Below are 10,518 nucleotides of genomic sequence, written 5' to 3'. Positions count from 1 at the left end.
AACGTGAGGGAGCAGAGTGAATACAGGTCATTTGTCTGTGCAGGGACTCGAGTAGTTCAGCAACTATTAATCTAACCACAGCCATGACTAATTCCAACCTTTCCACGCCGTTTTCTGCTGCAGCTGCAAAAACCTTGTCATTATGTTCCCAAACATGCCTGTGTCCTTATGTCCTACACACATTAGTTATCACGTTTTCACTTTTGATGAAGCTGAGTAGTGAGTATGTAAAATTGCGAGGGGAAAAATCGGTGTATGGTGTGTGGATCTACCGTGTGCATACCGGCTGTACCAGTATGCGTGTGTGCAAGCCGTGCATGTGTGTATGTGCGTGTATGCAATGCATGTGTGCACGAGTGTGCGTGCGTGTGGGAACATCTGCCATGCTGCTTTCATAGGGTTCCGTAGGAAGACATAACCAAGATAGATGATGGCAGTGGTAAAGATTAATTACTACACACAACAGGAACCACAGGGTGCCAACACACTTCTCAATTGGATGTATGCTTCTTCGATTCCGCCGTTTGTTTCTTAAAACAACTTTTTGTCCCGATGTAACTAAGATGGATGACTGCGGTTATAATATTTCACCCAAAACATAAGGATTCCAAATAGGCCTCTCGGGCTTCATGCTAGATTTCCGCTCGGTATTAAGATATTTAGTTTGAGAGAATACTTTTTGGAAAAACGTATTTAAGCTTTTATATTACCATATTAGTCCTATTGATAGACTAAATAGCTAAATAATTAAACATAATGGCCTCAACCAGTAACACAACCTAAAGCAGCACTATGTAGTTTGGTGGTATCAGTGAAGTGGCCACTTTGGACACAAATAACATGGCAGCCAATGTCTCATTTCTGGCGTGATTGGCCAGTCTTCACTTTGACTGGCAGTTCTGCCTTGGTAAATTCCTGGGTGAAACACATTGTCTCCCGTAGCCTCATACCGTCTATGAATGTATGGACGAATGATTGTTATTGCTTAAACATGTAACTTTTGATTTTGTGGGGCATGTTGTTATAAAGTAGTGCCCTACACTAAAGTCCTACACTACTTCACCGTACAATTAATATCAAACATTGTCTTGGGAGTGGTCCCACCGTCACTAAATTTAGGCTAGATTTGTCAGGGAAAATGTTAACTTCAGTTATCACTGAGATATATATTTTCCATCGCAGTCAATTTGATAACTGCAGGCATTTACTTTATTTTTCTTTTCTTTCTTTTTGTAGCAATACCAATTATGCCTCACTGAACCAGTGGGAAGCATTGAGCTGTATTGATTTCATAAATAGTAGTTGGTATCACTGCACTAATAGAAGGTACTATTAGTGCAGAAGTCATAATGAGTTAGCTGTTCTCTTGTCGAGACGCACTCTGCGGGTGCATGTCTCAGGTAACTGAACCCACAACAATACATCCACGAAATCCTGCCAACGCTGTGTCAGTTTTAATTACAGTTATTAATTTGCTGGAGCGGAAAGGGACACATTGTGCCCAATTTATCAGGGAAATGGATAAACACATCCGTCAAATTGAAAAGGATCAGAGGTAGTGTAAGTGGCGCCTTTTGTTTGCGATGAATCCAACTGAAAACCGCTCTCCTGTAATGGATGTGGGTTTAATTACAACCTTGTTCACGGATACACAGTGTACTGTACACGCACCCACACACACACACACACACACACACACACACACACACACACACACACACATTCAACTCATCTTTTCTTTTCTACTACAATTGAACACCCCCTCTATGGAACTTTGGTACACATTCTCTCAGCACACGCACGTTCAAACGCCAATTTCCACGACCATTATTCAGTACTCTGACAAGGTTTTCACCTTAACATCCTGCCCGCAACATCTTCACATTTTGTACAGTAAGCATACATTGCCTTATTGCACAATCCAGGAAGTGGCCTACGTCCTGAAGTGGTGACCGTCATAATCATCACCACTTTAGGCCCCTCCCCCTTGTTCCTCTCTTTTTTCTCCCCAAAACAGATTAGACTGCTTCATGCACAGTACAGTACAGTACAGTACAGTACAGTACAGTACAGTACGGTACGGTACGGTACGGTACAATACAGTACAGTAAGGCACAGTACAGCATGTCACAGTACAGTACAGTATGGTGTATTACAGTACAGTATGGAAAAGTACAGTAAGGCACAGTACAGTACAGCATGTCACAGTACAGTATGGTACATAGTACAGTATGGTGCATTACAGTACAGTATGGTAAAGTAGAGTAAGGCACAGTACAGTACAGCATGTCACAGTACAGTATGGTACATAGTACAGTATGGTGCATTACAGTATGGTAAAGTAGAGTAAGGCACAGTACAGTACAGCATGTCACAGTACAGTATGGCACATAGTACAGTATGGTGCATTACAGTACGGTAAAGTAGAGTAAGGCACAGTACAGTACAGCATGTCACAGTACAGTATGGTACATAGTACAGTATGGTGCATTACAGTACGGTAAAGTAGAGTAAGGCACAGTACAGTACAGCATGTCACAGTACAGTATGGCACATAGTACAGTATGGTGCATTACAGTACGGTAAAGTAGAGTAAGGCACAGTACAGTACAGCATGTCACAGTACAGTATGGTACATAGTACAGTATGGTGCATTACAGTACGGTAAAGTAGAGTAAGGCACAGTACAGTACAGCATGTCACAGTACAGTATGGTACATAGTACAGTATGGTGCATTACAGTACAGTACGGTAAAGTAGAGTAAGGCACAGTACAGTACAGCATGTCACAGTACAGTATGGCACATAGTACAGTATGGTGCATTACAGTACGGTAAAGTAGAGTAAGGCACAGTACAGTACAGCATGTCACAGTACAGTATGGTACATAGTACAGTATGGTGCATTACAGTATGGTAAAGTAGAGTAAGGCACAGTACAGTACAGCATGTCACAGTACAGTATGGCACATAGTACAGTATGGTGCATTACAGTACGGTAAAGTAGAGTAAGGCACAGTACAGTACAGCATGTCACAGTACAGTATGGCACATAGTACAGTATGGTGCATTACAGTACGGTAAAGTAGAGTAAGGCACAGTACAGTACAGCATGTCACAGTACAGTATGGTACATAGTACAGTATGGTGCATTACAGTACGGTAAAGTAGAGTAAGGCACAGTACAGTACAGCATGTCACAGTACAGTATGGCACATAGTACAGTATGGTGCATTACAGTACGGTAAAGTAGAGTAAGGCACAGTACAGTACAGCATGTCACAGTACAGTATGGTACATAGTACAGTATGGTGCATTACAGTACAGTATGGTAAAGTAGAGTAAGGCACAGTACAGTACAGCATGTCACAGTACAGTATGGTACATAGTACAGTATGGTGCATTACAGTATGGTAAAGTAGAGTAAGGCACAGTACAGTACAGCATGTCACAGTACAGTATGGCACATAGTACAGTATGGTGCATTACAGTACGGTAAAGTAGAGTAAGGCACAGTACAGTACAGCATGTCACAGTACAGTATGGTACATAGTACAGTATGGTGCATTACAGTACGGTAAAGTAGAGTAAGGCACAGTACAGTACAGCATGTCACAGTACAGTATGGCACATAGTACAGTATGGTGCATTACAGTACGGTAAAGTAGAGTAAGGCACAGTACAGTACAGCATGTCACAGTACAGTATGGTACATAGTACAGTATGGTGCATTACAGTACGGTAAAGTAGAGTAAGGCACAGTACAGTACAGCATGTCACAGTACAGTATGGTACATAGTACAGTATGGTGCATTACAGTACAGTATGGTAAAGTAGAGTAAGGCACAGTACAGTACAGCATGTCACAGTACAGTATGGCACATAGTACAGTATGGTGCATTACAGTACGGTAAAGTAGAGTAAGGCACAGTACAGTACAGCATGTCACAGTACAGTATGGTACATAGTACAGTATGGTGCATTACAGTATGGTAAAGTAGAGTAAGGCACAGTACAGTACAGCATGTCACAGTACAGTATGGCACATAGTACAGTATGGTGCATTACAGTACGGTAAAGTAGAGTAAGGCACAGTACAGTACAGCATGTCACAGTACAGTATGGTACATAGTACAGTATGGTGCATTACAGTACAGTATGGTAAAGTAGAGTAAGGCACAGTACAGTACAGCATGTCACAGTACAGTATGGTACATAGTACAGTATGGTGCATTACAGTATGGTAAAGTAGAGTAAGGCACAGTACAGTACAGCATGTCACAGTACAGTATGGCACATAGTACAGTATGGTGCATTACAGTACGGTAAAGTAGAGTAAGGCACAGTACAGTACAGCATGTCACAGTACAGTATGGCACATAGTACAGTATGGTGCATTACAGTACGGTAAAGTAGAGTAAGGCACAGTACAGTACAGCATGTCACAGTACAGTATGGTACATAGTACAGTATGGTGCATTACAGTACGGTAAAGTAGAGTAAGGCACAGTACAGTACAGCATGTCACAGTACAGTATGGCACATAGTACAGTATGGTGCATTACAGTACGGTAAAGTAGAGTAAGGCACAGTACAGTACAGCATGTCACAGTACAGTATGGCACATAGTACAGTATGGTGCATTACAGTATGGTAAAGTAGAGTAAGGCACAGTACAGTACAGCATGTCACAGTACAGTATGGCACATAGTACAGTATGGTGCATTACAGTATGGTAAAGTAGAGTAAGGCACAGTACAGTACAGCATGTCACAGTACAGTATGGCACATAGTACAGTATGGTGCATTACAGTATGGTAAAGTAGAGTAAGGCACAGTACAGTACAGCATGTCACAGTACAGTATGGTACATAGTACAGTATGGTGCATTACAGTATGGTAAAGTAGAGTAAGGCACAGTACAGTACAGCATGTCACAGTACAGTATGGTACATAGTACAGTATGGTGCATTACGGTATGGTAAAGTAGAGTAAGGCACAGTACAGTACAGCATGTCACAGTACAGTATGGCACATAGTACAGTATGGTGCATTACAGTACGGTAAAGTAGAGTAAGGCACAGTACAGTACAGCATGTCACAGTACAGTATGGTACATAGTACAGTATGGTGCATTACAGTATGGTAAAGTAGAGTAAGGCACAGTACAGTACAGCATGTCACAGTACAGTATGGCACATAGTACAGTATGGTGCATTACAGTACGGTAAAGTAGAGTAAGGCACAGTACAGTACAGCATGTCACAGTACAGTATGGTACATAGTACAGTATGGTGCATTACAGTACAGTATGGTAAAGTAGAGTAAGGCACAGTACAGTACAGCATGTCACAGTACAGTATGGTACATAGTACAGTATGGTGCATTACAGTACAGTATGGTAAAGTAGAGTAAGGCACAGTACAGTACAGCATGTCACAGTACAGTATGGTACATAGTACAGTATGGTGCAGTACAGTATGGTAAAGTAGAGTAAGGCACAGTACAGTACAGCATGTCACAGTACAGTATGGTACATAGTACAGTATGGTGCATTACGGTATGGTAAAGTAGAGTAAGGCACAGTACAGTACAGCATGTCACAGTACAGTATGGTACATAGTACAGTATGGTGCATTACAGTACGGTAAAGTAGAGTAAGGCACAGTACAGTACAGCATGTCACAGTACAGTATGGTACATAGTACAGTATGGTGCATTACAGTACGGTAAAGTAGAGTAAGGCACAGTACAGTACAGCATGTCACAGTACAGTATGGCACATAGTACAGTATGGTGCATTACAGTACGGTAAAGTAGAGTAAGGCACAGTACAGTACAGCATGTCACAGTACAGTATGGCACATAGTACAGTATGGTGCATTACAGTACGGTAAAGTAGAGTAAGGCACAGTACAGTACAGCATGTCACAGTACAGTATGGTACATAGTACAGTATGGTGCATTACAGTACAGTATGGTAAAGTAGAGTAAGGCACAGTACAGTACAGCATGTCACAGTACAGTATGGCACATAGTACAGTATGGTGCATTACAGTACGGTAAAGTAGAGTAAGGCACAGTACAGTACAGCATGTCACAGTACAGTATGGCACATAGTACAGTATGGTGCATTACAGTATGGTAAAGTAGAGTAAGGCACAGTACAGTACAGCATGTCACAGTACAGTATGGTACATAGTACAGTATGGTGCATTACAGTATGGTAAAGTAGAGTAAGGCACAGTACAGTACAGCATGTCACAGTACAGTATGGTACATAGTACAGTATGGTGCATTACGGTATGGTAAAGTAGAGTAAGGCACAGTACAGTACAGCATGTCACAGTACAGTATGGCACATAGTACAGTATGGTGCATTACAGTACGGTAAAGTAGAGTAAGGCACAGTACAGTACAGCATGTCACAGTACAGTATGGTACATAGTACAGTATGGTGCATTACGGTATGGTAAAGTAGAGTAAGGCACAGTACAGTACAGCATGTCACAGTACAGTATGGTACATAGTACAGTATGGTGCATTACAGTATGGTAAAGTAGAGTAAGGCACAGTACAGTACAGCATGTCACAGTACAGTATGGTACATAGTACAGTATGGTGCATTACAGTACGGTAAAGTAGAGTAAGGCACAGTACAGTACAGCATGTCACAGTACAGTATGGTACATAGTACAGTATGGTGCATTACAGTACGGTAAAGTAGAGTAAGGCACAGTACAGTACAGCATGTCACAGTACAGTATGGCACATAGTACAGTATGGTGCATTACGGTATGGTAAAGTAGAGTAAGGCACAGTACAGTACAGCATGTCACAGTACAGTATGGTACATAGTACAGTATGGTGCATTACAGTATGGTAAAGTAGAGTAAGGCACAGTACAGTACAGCATGTCACAGTACAGTATGGTACATAGTACAGTATGGTGCATTACAGTACGGTAAAGTAGAGTAAGGCACAGTACAGTACAGCATGTCACAGTACAGTATGGCACATAGTACAGTATGGTGCATTACAGTACAGTATGGCACAGTATGCTATAGTACAGTACAGTTGAGGCAGCGGTGGCCGAACGGTTTGCGGAGCGGTCTTGATATCGGAAGGTCGCTAGTTCGTATCCCTGGACCGGCACGTTAAAATTACCACCGCTGAAGTGCCCTTGGACAAGGCATTGAACCCCTACCATGAAATGTTCTATGAGCAGGGCCTGGCTGTAAACAAGTTCTTGAGCTTAGTCCAGTTACCCTGGGTAAACATAGTACCTTTCCTTTCCTTTCCAGTATGCTACAGTACTGTACAGTATAGCACAGTACAGCATGCTACAGTAAAGTACAGTATGTTACAGTGCAGTATAGCACAGTATGGCCCTTTACAGTACAGTACAGTACAGTACAGTACAGTACATATAGATAGATCTGCATATATGGAGCCGGCCAGCAACTCTTGTTGATCTGACCTCCTCAAACCCTGTACACTCAAGACACGCTCCATATCTGGCCAAAGCGACAGCACTTGCCCAGCCGTCTGCCGTCAACCAGGCGCTCTCGCCCCCTCAGGGCGTCTTACTGGTATGCTGTACTTTACTGTACTGTACAGCTCTGTACATTACTGTCAAGACAATGAGTGGTTTCTAGGCAGAAGTTCCCTAAAAATATGACGTTCCTTAGTATTCTTGCTGAATACTTTTAAATATATTATATTATACATATATACATGATGCATACTATATTATACATATATATACATATTATATTAAATATATATTTAAATATAATATAGTGCTAGAGCTCTGTGAAGAGGTGCCCTAAGAGCTAAGGCACCTCAAGGGGTCCCTGTGGGGTGCCCAAGTAGTTAGGGTGGCACTACTTTACTAGGTTGGTTGGATCCAAATGCATGACTCAGAGACATCTATGGCCATGTGGCTCCTGAGAAGCACAACATCTGGATGTGTAGCTGGAGTCTCCACCAGAGCACCAGGGCTCTAGTGAGGGTACCAGTTCTTTGCATCTGAAAGCATGTGTGGCTGGAGTCTCCACCAGAGCACCAGGGCTCTAGTGAGGGTACCAGTTCTTTGCATCTGAAAGCATGTGTGGCTGGAGTCTCCACCAGAGCACCAGGGCTCTAGTGAGGGTACCAGTTCTTTGCATCTGAAAGCATGCATGTGGCTGGAGTCTCCACCAGAGCACCAGGGCTCTAGTGAGGGTACCAGTTCTTTGCATCTGAAAGCATGTGTGGCTGGAGTCTCCACCAGAGCACCAGGGCTCTAGTGAGGGTACCAGTTCTTTGCATCTGAAAGCATGTGTGGCTGGAGTCTCCACCAGAGCACCAGGGCTCTAGTGAGGGTACCAGTTCTTTGCATCTGAAAGCATGCATGTGGCTGGAGTCTCCACCAGAGCACCAGGGCTCTAGTGAGGGTACCAGTTCTTTGCATCTGAAAGCATGTGTGGCTGGAGTCTCCACCAGAGCACCAGGGCTCTAGTGAGGGTACCAGTTCTTTGGATCAACATCATCTGAAAGCATGTGTGGCTAGTCTGCACCAGAGCACCGAGCTGAGGGTTCCAGTTATTTGGAACCACACTTTCTCGATGGACAGCAAGAATCTCCACCAGAGCCTCAGGGCTCTAGTTTCCAGCCTGATTCACTGTGTTTCGTGATTTTTCAAGCGAAGTGGCAAAATGAATCACGGAACGCAGCGAATCAGGCTGGAAACCATGCAGGCTAGTAGGCTACCAGGGCTCCGGCGAGGGCCCCAAGGGACTTATTGGTCCCTTTACTCCTTATTGTATTTGTCTGTTTTTTTTTCATCTCCTTCTTCCGCCAAAAATAGCAGTTCTGGCTGAACCGTGCAGTCGGCCACGACAATTGGCCAAAGGGTGGCGCTATATAGTATGTCGTCGAAAACCATGAACTATAGTAGGTGGGTGAGTGACACACGGCCAGGTATACTTTAGCATACAATATGAGTCACTCAGTATTCTCTCTTTCTCTCTCTGTCTGTCTTTATTGTAGTATAAGGGCTGTAAAAACAAATCATTGAAAAGATGAAAAGAACAAAGTATTTAAATTCAGAAGGTGAAACTGGAAACATCGATCCCATGAGTCAAACTTTAACTTAAATTGGCCTAGGGCTGGCAAACACACTGACTTAAATACAGATTAGCCAAGAAGAGCTTGGTTTTATCTGAACTTTTAGGTGGAGTTTTACCTCTCTGGGCTGCTTCTCTCCTTCTACAGCCATCAAAGCGTGGAATGCCCTGACCCCTTCCTCAAAAAAGATCACTTACATCTTTTAAAACAGGCCTGAAAATCCACCTTTCAGCAGGAAACAATTAAAGGGATAGTTCAGATTTTTTTTTAACTTAAGCTGTATGAAATACTGGCCATTAATATAGTGGTTGCAACTGTATTAATTGATTGCCCGTGGTGGGAGTTCTGCTCTGGTTTTGGTCAATATTAAGTAGTTCCGGTCATTTTGGAGGGAGGGCAGAATCCATTTGTTCGTTTTATAGGTCGGCCGGCCGGATTTTTTTATTTTATTTTTATTTTTTTGTACCGGCCGGCCGGTGCGATAGGTCGGCCGGTCCGTGGGTAGGTCGGCCGGTCGTTTGATATGTCGGCCGGTCCGTGGATAGTTCGGCCGGTCCGTGGATAGGTCGGCCGGTCCGTGGATGGGTCGGCCGGCCGGTCGTTTTTTTTTAAAATTTGTTTAAAAAAAAAAAAATTCGGGGGACCCCCAGGGACCCCCAGGAACTCCCAAATGGTAACTGTCATTTCTCTACCGTTTTGGACGGGGTGGGCTCGTTGGAATCGTGTCGCCCCCCTGGGGGCGTCTTTGGGGGTCTCAAGGTTCGGGGACCCCCAGGGACCCCCAGGAACCCCCAAATGGTAACTCTGTCATTTCTCTACCGTTTTGGACGGGGGTGGGCTCATTTGAATCGTGTCGCCCCCCTGGGGGCGTCTTTGGGGGTCTCAAGATTCGGGGACCCTCAAGGACCCCCAGGGACCCCCAAATGGTAACTCTGTCATTCCTCTACCGTTTTGGACGGGGGTGGGCTCATTTGAATCGTGTCGCCCCCCTGGGGGCGTCTTTGGGGGTCTCAAGATTCGGGGACCCTCAAGGACCCCCAGGGACCCCCAAATGGTAACTCTGTCATTCCTCTACCATTTTGGACGGGGGTGGGCTCATTTGAATCGTGTCGCCCCCCTGGGGGCGTCTTTGGGGGTCTCAAGATTCAGGGACCCTCAAGGACCCCCAGGGACCCCCAAATGGTAACTCTGTCATTCCTCTACCATTTTGGACGGGGGTGGGCTCATTTGAATCGTGTCGCCCCCCTGGGGGCGTCTTTGGGGGTCTCAAGGTTCGGGGACCCCCAGGGACCCCCCCATGGTAACTATCAATTCTCAACCGTTTTGGACAGGGGTTTGTTGGAATCGTGTTGCCTCTCTGGGTGCATTATCGGGGTTTAGGAGGTTCGGGGACCCCCACATGGTAACT

The sequence above is a fragment of the Protomyctophum parallelum genome, assembly GCF_964188405.1.
Source record: "Protomyctophum parallelum genome assembly, chromosome: 5".
Taxonomy (NCBI): Eukaryota; Metazoa; Chordata; class Actinopteri; order Myctophiformes; family Myctophidae; genus Protomyctophum; species Protomyctophum parallelum.
This window is presented reverse-complemented; position numbering follows the sequence as displayed.